The sequence below is a fragment of the Plectropomus leopardus genome, chromosome 14 (assembly GCF_026936395.1).
Source record: "Plectropomus leopardus strain MGB_pleo_1.0 chromosome 14, ASM2693639v1, whole genome shotgun sequence".
In the NCBI taxonomy this organism is placed as follows: Eukaryota; Metazoa; Chordata; class Actinopteri; order Perciformes; family Serranidae; genus Plectropomus; species Plectropomus leopardus.
Genome location: NC_142189.1, coordinates 4001371 through 4018938, shown reverse-complemented (window position 1 = coordinate 4018938; position 17568 = coordinate 4001371).

Sequence of the window (17568 nt, the reverse complement as noted above, 5' to 3'; positions counted from 1 at the left end):
GTTTCTGAAATATTTTTTAAAAGCAATTTCTTGGCACAAGTATAATAATATGCTTAAATTAGTGAAAAAGTGCAAATCAAAGCTCAAGCTTATTAAACCCATATCACGATTAAGAAGAATCACTGTTGACTTAAGTGCAACAAGTTAAAATGAATGGCACACAAACAGTTAAAACATAAGTAGGCACAATAGCATCAATTAGTAGAAATTATAAATCAATATTATATGTGTGCACACTTATAAAACAGAATAAGACTGAAAAGATCACTTTCATACAGTAAACAGGTCAGTTAAGTGCCCTCTGTGCCATAAAACTGTGCGTAATTCAGTTGGATCGCAATTAAGTCATCACAGGAATCCCATTGTGCCACGCAGCTATAAGAAAAGACTTTTATTTTGAAGGTTGACGTGTGTTTCGCAGGGTGTGCGCATGTGTTGCCCACTTGACGCTGCTCTCCCCTTCAGTCCCTCACCGTGGTCCGGGATGCCTCCTGGCTGCCTTTGCCTCCGCCGGGCTGCGCGCCGCCGGGACAAACAGCAGCAGCGGGGGGAGGGAGATCAGATTTCGGCGCGCGGCTCCTCCGGGGGCCGCTGGAGGCAGCAAGTGACGGCCGGACCAAGCGCCTCCCAGCTCCACTTTTTGGTTCAGGAAAAAAGTGAATCAAGCGTTATTGGAGAACCCAACGCTGCTGTTTGTGCGTAAAGCTGATTTCTGAATGCTTTACAGGCAGTGGGGGCCAAAGTGGGGTTTTGGAGCCCAAAAGGGACCTGGAGAGGGTGATACGGGATCTCTGGGGAAAATATTTGAGCTATTATGTGACTCTGTGGAGTTTAACAGTGACTGAATGTCTGGAGAAAGATATTGTGACCAGAGAATTCAGGTCTTTTAAGTTATCTCTAAGGGATAAATCCTGAAACACTCAGGGGCCCCAGAGCTGTCCAGGGGCCCTGGAACATGTCAAGGATTAGAGATAATTTTTGTGAATGTGTGTCAGTTGTTTTTAAACTATTCTCCTGTGTAGCCACCGGTGACCCTCCCAGATTCTTAAAAACACTTAAAATACGTGATGGATATTTTAAATAAAACTTTCTTTTGAACCACAAATGTGGAACGAGTGTGTTTAATTTTGGATGTTGTTGTGCTCAGGGTCCTGGGTATGAGAAATATGGAAATCTCTTCTTGTGAAATTATCCAGACAAAATTAAGGCATTGAAGAATTGTAATTTGAACATCAAATCAAGGCTATGGTTCAAACATAGTTCCAAAATGAAAGTTGTGCCAATGTTACCTGGTTGTCAACTAATGTGGATTCCTGCAGGCCTTCTGGGTTTAAGCCCTGAACTTTATCCATTCATCCACCAGACCTTCTGTGTGGACTTTGTCTCTTCTTGTGTCATGCGACTCTGTGGAAGAAAGCCTGGGCAGCTACTTTTTAAAAATGCATAAAATGTCTTTATTCAGCACTCTTAGATCCAAAAGCATTTTATTTTATTCTGAAGAGTTGAAAGCAGAGTTTGATAAGTTTTAAGATTTTCCAGATGTCCTCCATACATTGTTGGTTTTCATTTGGTTATAGTTTCTGTACCCGACAAAAGGTCTGACAGTGACGTCATGTTATGAAAAAATGGTCTAAGTCAGATACCAAAAACATGAGCAATTGAAGACAGGTTGGTTACTCTGAGGAGCTGACGTCACAGTGGTATACAAAATGTATTTTAAAAAAGATGCGTGCATTTAAAATGTTGTTTGTCATTTTCGAATATGTATATGTATATATCTGAGGCTGTTGATGTCCTAGGATGCAAGATAAATGTCAGATTTTTTTCTTTGTTTGACAATAATGTGAAATCAAATTAAATCAAAAGTCAAATCGCAATAATCTCATAAATATATCCTGGTGTGAGGAAGAAGAGAGGATGTGAATGGATCATTTTTGGAAGTGGAAGCAACATCATCACCTGCATCACTACTGCATCACAGTTTTTTGGTGTCCAACTGGGACCATTTTTTGCCAAAGACTAACATCACAGTCCTACCAGTGTTTGCTGGGAATTGTTTGGTTTTAGTTTTTGTACCCAGCAATGTATGATTCTCCTAAAGTAAGGTTATCCAAAGCTACCATTTTCTTATTCTGGTATAATTAACCTTATTTTGCTACTTGTAGAGATTTAAAGTAACTGTTTTTCAAATGCTACATGTCATCTCTTCATTAGTTTTATTACCATCTTGCAGTAACTCCTGCTTTCCTTTCACCCATTTCACTAATCGTTACATGTTAAACACTGTTAAGGTGTAAATTATGTCACTTCCAGGCAGAATGGCCTTGCAGTCATTAAACGATTGCAACCAGCTCAAACCAATGTTTGACCAGTCAGCCCTAAAGTGTGCTGAGTGAACAGTAAATTACCATTAACCACCCATTTAATGCGCCGTATACTTCCGCCTTTGGGCTAATTACCGCCGTCAGGACAGAGGTGATAGCTGCTCTAAACAACACGCAATTACTGTCATCTCCTAAACTGTGTTTTGAGAAGGAACTTTATGGCGCCATAAAGCGAAGCGGCCCTCTGCTAAGTGACTGCGAGGAGGCTGGATGGAGTGTGCCGTCAGCCCTCTGTGTTTGTTCAGTGGAGGTGGGCTCTTCACTGTGATCTGCAACGATCAACACGTCATAAATTACAGAAAAAGAGCAGCAGCATCAGGGCGAAAGATTTATGTGGTTTACATTACTGTAAACTGAATATCTTTGAATTTTGGATTGTTGATCAGATAAAACAAACATGTCACTCTGAGCTCAGAGAAGTTATCTGTACTTTTCACTATTTTTAGATCTTTTACCGACTAAACCAATACACTAGTCCTCTTGTATGTATATGTTTATGAGGCATGAGCAGTTTAGTTAAAGATTGATTTCTGCTTTTTATTTGAATGTTTTTAAAGGGTTGAAGAGGAAGGCTAAAATTATTCAGTATTTCACCGGCGAAAAACAAAGATATCAAGAAAGTCTGAAAAGTAAACCTAATTTTGTGAATCAGAATTAAAATGTTCTCATACTGAAATAATAATTAAGCAAACCTTTGGGTTGAGATCCACTGGACTAATCAGCAAATCAATTAATCTTCAATCAAGTCAAAATGACAATTTTAAGTTTGTCTAATTTATATAGTGTGCATACACAACCCTTTCTCATTCTTAGGTCACCGACAGCGACACACAAACAACGTATCTGTGAGGTGTAGCTGAAACATGTAACGCTCGGTTAATGTTGTTAAAGCTTCGCAGTTAGGTTTAGGCAGCAAAACTATTAGGTTAGGTTCAGAAAAGCTTCTTTTGTTAAGTATCATTACAAAAATACGACGGAACGTGAGTGATTTCAGTGTGCGACAATAAATTGCACATCATTACGCTAAAACAATGCTGACTTTTGGCTTACTGGGATGAAGGTATGTGTGTAATGTAACAAAATGTTTGAACATCACAGAGTTTTGGTTTCACATGGGGACGCAGTGTGGGCTTTTGGTTAAAGTCCAGTTTTGTTTGATCCATCCTCCTCCACTCCCTCCTGCCCTACGCAGACTTTCCCGCTCTAAATACTTCGTCCTTTGCACTCAGCATCAAGTATTGCCGCAGATGGGTTGTAGTTTGTTAAAAGCCCTGTTAAATTCATTTAGATTCCAAAGGATGCCCTTGGTGTCAATGTCGCACGCCGCGGGGCACGATAAGATGTGAGTATTTGACGCCCTGGATATGAGGACGAGCTTGTTTCCTTGTTAATCGCTGTATCACTGTAAAAACAGCAAAAATAAAATAAAAAAAACATATTTGTTTTGATTTTAAAAAGTTGGTGTACAGGCTGCCTTAAAATCTGAAGACTAGTTGAGGTAACTTTTCTGTAATTAATTCCATAAATTAATGCGACATTTCATTATTCTTTCTACCATATTCCTTTTTTTTAAATACCAGATTTCATATCGTTCTTATTACACCAAGCAAAATGAAGGAAGCAAATTGAAAGCATTTCTACAAAGTAATATTAACAACAAATATAAAGTACAATATATGTGTGTGCGTAAGTATTCACGTGCTTTAATATGACGCACCTAAATCATCTCTGGCATCATCAGCTCGTACAACAATTCTGCCCGCGACCTCAAGAAGTGCTAAATAATTCTCCGTGTGGTTTTACAACTCTGAGCTTACGGTGCATCCCATCACATGTATCCCAGCACATACAGGTGATCATGCTTTAGTGCTCATGGGAAAGTCAAATGAAGAAACAACAAGCAGCTCTCATTAAAGACGGTGAAGAAGAGGAGAGCAGACTGATGATGAAGGCCGGGCTCGCTGACCCTTCGGACTACAGTGATCTGTGAGAACCGTCGGTGGGAGGGACGAGAGCTCGGGAACAAAAGCCAGCCAGTCAGGAGGAGAGGTCATACAGATGGTGAGAATGCTCAGTCAGACAGCTCGAGTACTGATGGGCAGACTGACCAGATGACCTCTTCACGCACACACACACACACACACACACACACACACACACACACACACACACTCCTTGACTCTCCACAACTGCTCATGTTAGTAGGAAAAACAAAACTCCTCCCTGCACCCCCCACAACACCCTAACTTCTAATGAACAGTCTCTCTCTCTCTCTCACACACACACACACACACACACACACACACACACACACACACACACACACACACACACATTCCTCTCCCCCCAGCCCTCCAGGGAACAGATCAGCAGGAGATGAAAGGTGAGGCCTTTTCATTTAAAATGGAGTTAAAAATTAAACAAAAAGAAAGCCTCAGAGTTTAGTTTGATTACTAAGCTGCAATGATCCAAAGAGAGAAACATCCATAATAATAATAATAATAATAAAAAATGCTTCTGTTTATTTGGACGCCGTTATCAGGGTGCATATTTTCACTGATAACCCGTTGAAGCTGGTAGCGCTGACTGTTTTCTCTTCGGGGCTCAGTGTGTGTTGCACATTGCCTGTGTGGGCAACAACCAATTGACTCGCAGAGGCTTTGTCTGTAAGAGGCGGACAAAAGCAGCAGGACTACTCATTAACACGAGGGATTGTGGCCGGACAAAGATGCAGCACAAAGGGTGGGAGTTGATCACCGAGGCCACTTCACACTCGACTAGATGCTGCTTTCTGCTCTGCACTGCTGACCCACGTACAACAACTGTCGCACTTCGTCTCTGTCACACACACACACATACTGTATAGCAGTGGTTCCCATCACAGGGGTCAGGATCCTCCCAGTAGGTCATGACATGAATCAGAGGGGTCATGAGATGGGGAGAGAGCTAAAAAACACTAAGTTTGTATTCATTTTCTTCAGACTTCACTAATTTTTGCTTTTTTGTGAAATGCTAGATGGTTCGTAACGCTTAAGGAACACAAATTCTGAGGAGTCACGAAGAAACAACTCAGAAATGATCTGGTAGTTCATGAATTGCCAAAAAAAAACCAACTTCCTGAAGAACTCCGACTATAAAAAGACGACAGTGAGTTACACAAGATAATGTAATCACAAGGAATGTTGGTATTGGAATTAAACCAGTAAACCATGATACGTTACATTTGTAAGTTTTCTGAAACTTTAAATTTCAACATTGCTGTGGTTAAGAGTGGTTATATTGGTTATATTCAGGAAAAAATCATGCTTTGACTTAAAATACCCAGCTGTCGTGGCATCATAAACTATCACTTCCCAGAAATCCCTCATACATGGCCTCTCCCACATACAAAGGGCTTGCATTTCCATTATTGCTCGCCTATTTTGCCTTTGATTGGAAATAATGACAGAAGCTACAGTGACCGCAAAAGAAGTAAACCTGGCAATGTTCTGAATATCCATGCAATGTTATTGCGAAAAAATAAGTTGCATAACATCACTCAAAGGAAATGCAGTCATCTAGCAATTGTGTTTTATGGACATTTCGAGAAAGTTTTGTGCAAATCTGTTATGGAAACCCGCCTACCACACCAACTTTTTGTCATTTTTTAAAATGTGAAATTAGATTGGTGCATAGAGCTTGGTATTGGCACTTGATACTTTTAAGGTATTGACTCAAAAAGTAGCAAGTAGTCATGAAACCTCTCCAGTCAAACGATACCTGCATTTGATCCTTTTTGTATAGTATTTTTGTAGATCCTAAAAAAGGACTATATCTATGGTTTTGCTGGTAGCCAATCATGGCAAGCATTCTTGGATTTAATGTGAAGGCTGATTGATCCACCACTGCTGCAACTACAACTCATACAGTCTTTTGTCTGGTGAAGTTGAGCACGAGCTGGCAGTTCAGCATGCTAACATGATAACTCCTCAATTATGGGATCTTTGGTTTCCATTCCTTCAGAGGGCAGAAGTCAAGATGGTTTTCAAATGGACACAAGCACAAATCGTTACAAAACAAAGCTGAAAAGCTTTCTGAGTGAATCTGCTGTTTCAGCAAATCGTCTCTAGTAATTTGCGTTTACCACAGTAGCAGATATTTCAGCCCGATAGCAGTACATGTTCCTACATCACAGAATGTTTTGCTTGTTTGTAGTAGGGGATTTTTCTGCCGTCTATTTAAGAAGCATCTGCACATGTACTCATTCACAAACAAGCATTTGATGTGTGCAACGACAGCCTCAGAGCACAGGGGGATGCGGTCGATGAGAGAGCGCGTGCAGTGTGACTCCCATGTAACCACAAATTGCGATGTGCTCCCACACCTCGAAACGAAATGAGATCAGCAGGTCTGAAGCTCGATGAGAGGTGAGCTGAGCGCTCTGCCGGGGCTCTGTGGGGTTCCAGCACACTGTTTGTGTTGTCTCTACCGTCTCTGCTGGGTGTAATGGCCTCAGTAATGGGAGCCTTTTGGAGGAGAGGGTAGAGGAGTGAGCCAGTTCGCCTACTCGGCACAGTCGCTCCCATTACACTTGTGTTGTAGACCGCCGAGCCACGAGTCATTTTCGCGCTGTGGCTTGACGTTTTCCTCGCTGTGAGAGAGGAGGGCTTGTTGGTGAGGGCGCAAAACAGTTTGACAGCTTGACTCGGAGCTCCTGGGTGTTTGCTCAGAGAAATACATCTAAAGACTGAGAGAGAGTAAATCACTCAGGCACAACTGGATCACTGTGCTCAAAACTCTCAGAGTAAGACTGAGGTCCTGTGAGGGACCATTGCAAAGAGGAAACTAACTGTATGTAACTGAAGAGAGATATTAGCTCTTTTCACATTGGATTCATTTTACCTGGAGACTGGGTTGGATTGTGGGAACCCGTTCTGACTGGGGATTCATTAAGAAAATTGCTCTTCAATGTAACTTATTGCCTCCTTGAGGCAACTTTTAAACCTATTTGGCCTCCATCCAGAAGCCAGAATAAATGTTGGCATTATACATTCCTGCAAACTAGGAACATCTTACATTCTCACGTAATTATTTAGCAAATACGTTAAAACTTAATGTTTCAACATCCATGTGGTTAACGTGGTTCACTTAAAGGCAAAACAACAACAACAACAAAAAACAGCTCGGTTACTGTTAGAAGAAGATAATGTTTTGACTAAAATACCTAGTTTTGGTGTCACAATCCCAACACAGTGATATCTCAGAAAAAACTACTTTTCCTGGCACCATCCCAGCTGGAAATGAATGGATATTTCTGTAACAAACAATCACTTTTTATGGTGTTGTCCATGCTGGAAATGCAGTGATGTCTACATTAAAAACAACATTTTTTAAGGTATTATCTTGGCTAGAAACACACGAATGTCTTAGTGAAACACAACCACTTTACCTAACACGATCCCAGCTTGAAATGCAGCGTCGTCTAAAAAACAACCGCTATTTGTGGCACTATCCTGCCTAGAAATGCAGAAATGTCTCTGTAAAAAATAACCACTCGTCTCTTGTCTCTTTAAATAAAAAATTGCTTTTCATAGTACTAGCCCGGCAGGAAATGCAGGGATGTCCCATAAAAGTAAAAACAATCACTTTTTATGGCACTATCTCAGATGGAAATACAGTGACGTCTTTACAAAAAACAATCACATTTTGTGTGACAAGCCTGGATAGAAACGCAGTGATGTCTCTTTCAAAAATGACCACTTTGAACAGCAGTATATAAATGCTGATAATACGTGTAGGAAACATGAATTAATGTGTCTATGGTTTGAAGAAACTTACAATTCCAACATATATTCTGGCACTGGCTTTTGTCAGTAGAGTCACAGCGTTTGAGGAGTTATTTTGGATGGGTGTTTCTCCAGATGACTGCAGCTTCATATTTCAATGCAAAATTAATGAAAAGACACTTACAGCGCTGAATAAGCTGTAGAAAGTGTGTCACAAAGTTTGCAAAGTTTGTTCCTATGAAGGAAAAATTAAACAGCAAGATTTCTGAAGTGAGTTTTGTGGAGTTTTTCCCTGTTTGACAAAGGAGCTTATTGGTGTTGCTGTAGCAGGGTGTGAAATGCCCTCTTTCTTAATTTGCACCATCTGAATTTGAAGGATTTGAATCCTCCTGATGCAGTAAAAAAAGAAAAAAAAAACACTGATGTGATCCTGAAAGTAAATTAAAAGAAGTTCGTTAAAGATTATTTGCCACCATTCAAACTTAGTTTGGCACAAAAGCACTGAGATGCTAAATCTTGTCCGTGTTGTCCCAGCACACAGAGGCCGGTTGTTCTGCGTCCGGGCCTTGGCACACTCCATCCGTCTCCATTTCCAAGTTTGGCTTTACCTCCCTTCTGCTCTGATTATGAGCTGAGGTGTAAAACTGAGAGTCAACAGAGCAAACAAAACAAGCCCTCAGCTGTGTTTGCATTTGCACTCACCCAAGAAAATACCAAGAGTCAGTCTGCAGACCTGCTTCTCCTTCCCAGAGAACTCAGGAAAATCTGCTGTTTACAGCGGATAAACAACAGAAGCACTACGCCACACATATCCATTTATATTCAAACTAAACTCACAGACAAAATCAAACAGGAGGCAGCGCTCGTTGTGAGGACAGAGTGAGCTAAACGCCTGGCTTTGAGACGGAGCATGAGTTTCAGTCTGTTTGCACGGCAGCAGAAAGAGAAAGATTTGTAGAAACGAGAGGGGGGGAAGAAAAAGCAGAATCAGATAAAAGAGGCAACATTTTCGGGTAGATTTCTCTTCCCATGGAGCTTTTCTTTTTTTTTTATCCCAACACTGGCTTAAACACTTCAGTCTGATCAAACAAAGCAGTGTTATCTAATCGGTAGACCTGAACGTCAAGTGATATCTTGGTTAAATAGGCAGCTGCGAGTGCTTGGCAAGAAGCACGGAGTAGAAAAAAAATATTTGAAAAAATGCAAAGCTCAGCCTGCTGTGTATCAGCTGTTGTGCGGCTCGAAGAGCTGGCCGACTGCCTCTCTGCCAGCTAGACTGTATGAAAAAAGCTCTATTGAACTTTATTGAATCAAGGTGGAGAACGTGGAGACACTGATGTGTACTTGGATGAGAATGAAATGTAGTTATCTTATTCTTCCTCAACTCTTTCACAGCCTGTGAGTGCATTGGAAGTAATATGAGTTAAACTAAGTCACTTCAAAATCATAATTAGACTCTTTTTACATATTAAGTGCAGTTAACTGAGATTTAACATTCACATAAACTGTCTTTATTTCTCTTTATTTCTCAGGCACTTTTTCTACATCTACCTACAAAAAGTAATCCACTAAAATTCGCATATATCCCCCATATTATTATAAAACAGTAATTTGTGTATAATCCAACACTTTCTCATATCAAGTCCACATACTTCCACGTCAACATATTACATTTTTGGTATCCTTCTACGCCTGCTATTGGTGGTCCAAGTTAGCGTTACTGTGATGTGAACAAATGCATACGGTGGGATGCCGCAACAAGTGTTTATGTTTAGACGACACACGCACATGGCAACCTATGCCGGAAAGTTAACAAATGTAAATGCTGCCATGGATGGTTAGGATTAGGCGAGAGAGGCAGAGGGTAAGGTGTAGCAAAAAAAAAACCCATCACATACAGACAGGAAGCCAACACCAAACCTATAAGCACTCTCATGCTCCTTATATTACGCCGTTACTGGCAGTGTTTTAACCTGACGCCATCCAGTGGCGGATCATACAGCCGTTACAGGTGTATCATGGTGCCGTGATAAGTGGTGTTCTGCCATCCCCGGCGCATAGTAACGGCTTTGTCCAGCTGCATTCTCAGCTGACACTGTACAGTGGCGTACCATGTGGACGCCAAAGGTGGATTTTGGCATCTGCATGATACGCCTCTTATGCTGAAAGCACCGCAAAAGCGGCGGTATTTGACAGTTTTGGAATGACAACAGGCTGGACATACTTTCCTTGCTATCTTTTGGTCTGATGCTTCCTAGTAGGGTTGGGTGATATGGAAAAAAATCACACCATATACCACACCATATATTTGACCAAAAACCTACCTGATACATACCTGATATTGCAAAGATATTGTAGGGTTTTACATTCCTTGTATTCTTTACTTCTGTCTTTCCTTATTTCTTGACTCCTGTCTCCCAAACCTTTTTGCTTCTCTCTTTGTCTTCTTTTGTCCTTTCTTTTGTCCTTATTTTCTGCACCCTTTTCTTTTCACGTACACTTCAATTTTCTTTCCCTCTTTATGTGCTTCCTTTCTTCTGTCCTTATATTCTGTCATCTTTTTGGTTTCTTTCATTCTTCAATTTTAAAATATTAAAGCAAAACATACTTGGTTGTATTTGCTCCTACATATATCTGTCTTCTAGTTTCTTGTACTAGAGCATTAACGTGTGTCAATGCTTCTTTTTTACTGAAGTGACTAATTTGAGTTTTTCTTCCATCCCTGTTGGGGGGACGGCGGGACTTCACGTTCAGTTGCAGAGGACGATCCAAGACACACAGCAGACAGCAGACTATACATTTCACTATACAAACATACGTTGAACACAGCGGTGAGCGGGCACGCAGCCAAAACTATATGCAAGCTCTTCTGCTGAGGTTACATAAAGTCAGCTGTCTCTCCTCCTCTTACCGGGTCAGCCGCTCGTCTCACAGCCACACGGCGTCTCAGCTTTATCTTTCCGACGCTCTGATCACACGACATCAGTGCTACATTGGTAATGACATGCAGGCATCTGGGTAGTGCGTTCACCTGAGGCTACTGCTGACACAGTGACAGAGAAGTGGAGGCCCTGCGGTGAGGAAGATAAGCAGCGGGAAAGTGGCGTTAAAAAGAAAGATGAACTTGACTGGTATAATGTGGAAACCTTATGTAGTTAAAAAGAGACGGAAAGGAAGCTTAGTGTTGTCGTTTCTCGCCGATTGTGTTGCTCAGTGGTGTATTTTTAGTTTAACTAACTCGCTCAGCTACAACTGAGCTTGGAGGAAAAATGGTAATCATCAGGTCTGGTGTCAGTCAAAGAGTCAAGGTTTCTTTATGTGTAATTTCGCGCCAACGTTTAGCAATAATACAAGAAGGAACCCATGATGGTAGACACTCAAAGACTATTTTCACACCAGCAGAGTGGAAATTGCAGTCAAAATAGACCAGAATCCATCCAATGCAGAAACAGCACGAGTCTTCAAAGATCTCCATACTGCTGTTCTATGCTGTAACAGCCAGGCAGGACACACCTTCATCTTTGTAATGTACTATACATTCATAAAAGATAAAGAAAGTTGTAACTGGATAAGGCTAGGATTTCATTCATTTATTTAACCTTTATTTAAGCAGAAAAACCTCCTGAGATTAAAAATGCATTTTTCAAGAGCAGCAACAAAAGCTACAGACAGACAACGTGGAACAATAAAGTTACCACAAGGAAAGTCTAAAAAGTAGATTAATATATACTTTAAGTGAACTAATAAAACACAACAGTTAAAGAGCAGCTAAGATACACCCTGACATCTGCATGTAGAAGATGACAAACAGAAGTCCTGCAACAGTGCTTTGAAATGACCCAGAGGAACCAATGAGAGCAAAATCAAGTCTTTCTGCAGAAGATAACACACATATGGAGCTGTATACATCCAAACTCTGTATGAGGCCTAGGTATAATAGACAATAAGAACAAGTTCTGTGAATGGAGAGCATAGCCATTTTCATTGTTTTTTGTTTTGTTTTTTTTTTGCTTAATGTAGACACATAAATATACTAGAAGAACAGCTCTGTTAATGAGAGAATGCCAATAAAAAAAGTCTATGCAGTTTTAAAGACCACCCTCCCAACCTGAGCATACAGGATACAGAAATGAGTAAGGGGCTTGCAGTTATTAACGAATCTCAATGCACTATGATACATAGAGTCCAGAGAACGCAAAACACTGGCAGGGTGCATTCATATATAATACATCCTGATGATCAAGCACAGTCAATAATTCATTTCTAAATTTACCAAATAACACCTTAGATTTGAGCAAATACATTCAAGATATGTATCAGTTCACTGACTTTTATAACACAAAAAAGGCTATCGTAATCATTCACCCTAGAGAACACTTCAGATTACAGTTTTATTCAACCATAACAGATATATCCAATTTTTCAAAGAATACGGTACATATCTCAGTGACCAAAGGAGTTTTATTTCACCAAAAACGACCAATAACGTGATGTAAACCAAACAGATGGACGCTCTAAACATGCAAAGAGCCATGGTAGTAAAGCCTTATTTTCTAGTGAGACTGATGGATATGAAAAGAAAAACAGGAGAAACATCTTGTTGAGAAAGTGTCAAGGGTCAGAAATTCTGTCTGACTGCAGCATCTGACCCAGTGGGTAGACTCAGGCTGTCTGAGGGGCAGCGGCAAAAAATAAATAAATAAATGAATACAATAAAGAGGGCACAGGCTGCATGCTGTGGGGCACCAGCGTGCAGAAAGTTTTCTAGCATGTAGGGCAGCCTATATGGCACTGCATCCTGTTTTCTCCATTTAAAGGCTGCCCTTGAGGGCAATACGTCATGAAATCTCTGTTTATGGGCACCTATTAGTTGCACTGCATCAGGGTTTCCAACACATTCATTTATTTGTGATGGCCCACCACAATTAAAATATCTGCCACCATGTATTGATTTGATATTTCTGAAGCTGGGTTGTTCATTAGGTGTTCTATGGGAATATACGGGGTCTAAAAGTTTGCTTTCTTTTGCCACTGCAGCAGCTGCTCCTCTCATACATCAATCGGATCATCTTTGACCAAATAGATGGAATAATATCCACCTCATGATTCAAACTCCTCAAACTACCCAAACACCTCAGGGTGCTGCCGAGGAAATAGGGAACTTATGACGAGTTCAGCACTGTACTGCATTCACGGACTCACAAAAACATCTGAAATCAGAGAGGGGCCAAAGAATGATAAAACGTGTTAAAAAATAGTTTGCTGACCCCAAAAAAGTGAAGGCATTGCAGAAAAACTGAGAGTGACAGCTAAAATGCTGACTTCAAACCAATGGCTGATGCCACAGTATCTATACAGTTATAGACTGAATCACATTTTCTCCACTGGAAGAGCATCCTAAAATGATGGCATTGTGTTTTCTCTACTGCAAGAAAAACCTAGACGACACTGCATTTCACTTTCTTTACTGGAAGAGCACCCTCAGGGTCACTGCATCATGTTTTCTCCATTAAGAGGGCACCCCACAGGACAATCATCCTTTTTTTCCATTGAAAGGGTGCAGCATCATGTTGTCTCCAAAGGAAGAGCACCCTAGAGAGTACTGCATCTTTTTTTCTGTTGGAAGGGCAGCGCAGAGGGCACCTCAGGGCACTGAGGCATGGTTTCTCCACTGGAGAAGCACTGAGGTGGACACTGCGTCATGTTTTCTCCATTTAAATACATCTATTAGCACACTACATCTTGTTTTCTCAGCTGGAATAGTAAACTAAAAGGTACTTTATCACATTTTAAACATCAAGGCATCCAAGAGGGCACTTTCACATTTTCCTTTTTTTTTTCTTTTCACATTTTCTCTGCTATAAGGGCCACCCAGTGGGCACTTCATCATGTTTTCTCCACTATAAGGGCAGCCTGGAAGACACTTCATCACTTTTTCTCCACTAAAGTGCATCTATCCATACAATGTCTCTCATTTTCTCCACTGAAAGGGTAATCTAAACGTTTTACTCTACTCTAAGCACTTCTAACTTGACAGCATCCAAGAGGGCCCTCTCCTTGTGTTTTTTTTTTTTTTTTGAACATATGGAACACCAAAGACCAGTCACCCCCCAGTCCATCAGTGATCTTACCTATTTCCTCTTCAAGCCTGTACTGATTATAAATCATCACGCATATTTCCGGCTCAGGATTTCCTTCTCTGCATCTGTCAAAGAAGAAGAGAGAAAATGAAGGCATACTGCAAAGACACATGAAAGGCTATTTTCTGCCCGCTTCTCATCCTAAAGCTATTTTTAGACTGCTATTTTTTTCATAACCACTCCCTCAGTTTCTTACCAACATCAAAAAGCTGCTGCTACAACTGAGGGCTTGAAAGAAAGATACCGTCAAGCGAGGAGATGAGCTTCAGAGAGCGGGAGAGTACACATCTGCATGTGTGTGTGCGTGTGTGTGTGCAGGTCAGCGCCAACTCGTCCACACAGCTGCAGCAATGTAGCGCAGAGGTGATGGAACAGGTGGGGGATGGGTGTGTGTGTCGTGATATAAGAGGGGTTAAAATTAAAACGACACTGGTGATTGGCGAATACAGCTGTGCCGTTTTCTCCCATGATTCACTTGTGCTGCAGTGCGGTGCCCTTTCAACTACTGCCAGTTCTGCTGCGTTCATCTGACAAGAGAGAGATATTTTTTCTCTCTTTCTGTCTCTGCTGCATGTGGCTGTTTTAATGACTGTGTGGGAGGGAGGAGAGGCGGATCTCTGACCCCGCTTTCTCATTTTTCCGCACAGAACTGCAGCGCTCGTCCGCTGGATTGCAAGCGCAGCAAAGTGGGAGGAGAGGTGGAGGTGAAGGAGAGACTCACATGGCCAGTCAAACCTGTTCGTAAAGCCTGGGTGAAAGCAGCAAACACAGTACCTCGATGACTGACTGACTTTAGCCAGACTTGATTTACAAACTGCCAATCAAACTAGATGTTATCTCACCTGCTGCTAAGTGTCACAAGGCCTCGTTGCTTCATCGCGGTCCAAATAGGTGTTCATGACAAGTCTTTTGTTCTGGGCTAATTCTTCAGTCACTGTTTAAACACATGAACTGTGACTGAATTTGTTTTGTATCATCTGTTTCCATGCTACTGTGTCTTTTACCTCTATGTACTTGACCTTTTTCATTGCTGATTACTGACCCTAAGCTGAACAACTCAGGTGGAAATGAGCTTGAAATGCAAAAGGAAGTAGGATATGCTTTGAAAATGTTAGTGTCAACAAATAAGATAGCAACTGTGAATTCAAGAATTGAACTAAAATATAGCTGTTATTGTGCCTCCACTTGCCTCCAACTGTAAAATGACAACGCATAAAAGGTTTTCTAGCCAACATAGCTGTTGTAATAGTCCATGGTTGTTATGGCTATTATTTTGCTCCCCCATTGCACAAACGCATTCAGAGCAGTCTATCTTAAAACAGGGTTTAGAAATTGCAAGTGAAAAGACTTAAAGGTTTCTTATTCATCTGAACATCTGAACTCAAGTTGTATCCGCAGACTGTATGAAAAATAATGGATGTAGCCACGATGACGTCACCCATTGGTTTGAGGACTCCCTTTGTTTTGATTGTTGCAATCTTGGATTTTTTGGGGCCAGAGGGGATGAGAAGTGATCATATATGGATGTATGAGTGAAGTTAACCCTAACACTAGCTGCCAGCTTGGTCAGCACGGTGCATTTACAGTTTATACTGTGAAATTACAAAATTTTCCCTTAAAATGGTCAATACTGAACACTGGACTCCTTTGCGCAGTGTTTCCCAAACCTCTCCTCAAGTACCTGTTGTCCTGCATGTTTTTGATCTCCCTGCTGCAACACAGCTGATTCTAATGATCAGCTCATTAAGAGCTCCTGAAGCTGCTGGATGACAGCCTGATCATTTAAATCAGCTGCGTTGGAGAAGGAAGAGCTTTAAAACATGCGGACTACTGATACTAGAGGAAAGCCACAATGTCACAATTAACTTCCTTGAACTGAAAACAAGCTTAAATAGTAAAAGCTACGGCTATGCCCACACTCTGTGAATTACCATGGTTACATTATCTAACACTGTCATCACACTATCCACTTAGTATAACAGCCATACCATTAAAGCCTTACTCACCATGAAACGGGTGAGTTGTATATCATTCACCAGCATATAGTTGTAATGAATTTTGAAATTAGCGATTAGAGATCCACACATTTTTTTGTACCATGCTGTAAACATGTTAATTTATGCTGGAAAAAAAGTAATATTCAAGTTACATAAATTGGATCCATAATATGTAATCTGTTTTTTCTGAGCTTCACAAGATTTCATGTGACTGCGTCGTAGTCTCATTCACTAACTGAGCGACTTTGTCTGGGCTTTGTTGGCAATCTCATCAAACAGATGCAGCATGCTACTGATCTATTCTGTCATTCATGTGCAAACAAGAGAAGACACACATGAAATCAAAGCCCTGTGTCTGCATAAAGACCATAAAGCCTTGTGTCTGCGTATAGAAGCTGGGTGGTGGTTTCACCTGCTTTGCTGCACTCAGCAGTGAGCAGGCCTGTGAGGGAGTGTTGTTGGCAGACGGCAGGTATGTCACAGCGTTTATCAATCATCACGTCACTTCAGCTGGCCCGGATCTGTCACAGAAAAGCACAGAAATTCCCGGATGCGAGTTGGCTGCATGTTGTAGGTGGAGGTGTAGCTTCACGGTGAGACAAGTTGTCCATGTGAGATGTTACGCAACCGATAGTAAATGTTCCTGTCAGTGAGGCATTCACAGGGTTTAGCAGGTGTTTTATTTTAGCGTTCCATTGTTTCTTTTTTTTTCATTGATTGTTCATAGTCTACACACATCCCAATTTACATCACAGCTAAATGATAAACACAACTGTTATCTACTCCGACTGGTGAATGTGCCCTAGTGTTGAAATCCCATTTTGCACATCTGTTTGCTTGCACATGCACATGCCCACAGCTGCACCTGCGTGCTCCGTCACATGCTATTGGCGCACAAACACTGAACTCCACATGCAGATTGTGATCTCTGCTCCGAGACGGGGAGAATTTGCCAAGAGCAGCTCAGCACCTCTCCGCTGCAGCAAAAAAAAAAAAAGAAAAAAAAAAAGAGCAAAATATGCAGACTGCATGTCAGTTGCTTCCCTGCGGCCACTGGATCCAACACTGAGGCCCGTCAGCAGATTCTTACAAAAAAGATCCGACACAATGAAATTTTCTGGAGCTGGGAATAAAAGGCAAACAAGCTCTGTGATACCTGTGCTCTCCTCTTTGAGACACTGTGTGATAGCTGATGAATTTGCCTAATTCTGATTAGCCTCCCGCTGGGCCGCCTCTCTGTTTGTCACTGGAAGGTAAGTTTGATTCAGAGGTTTCTTTAAGT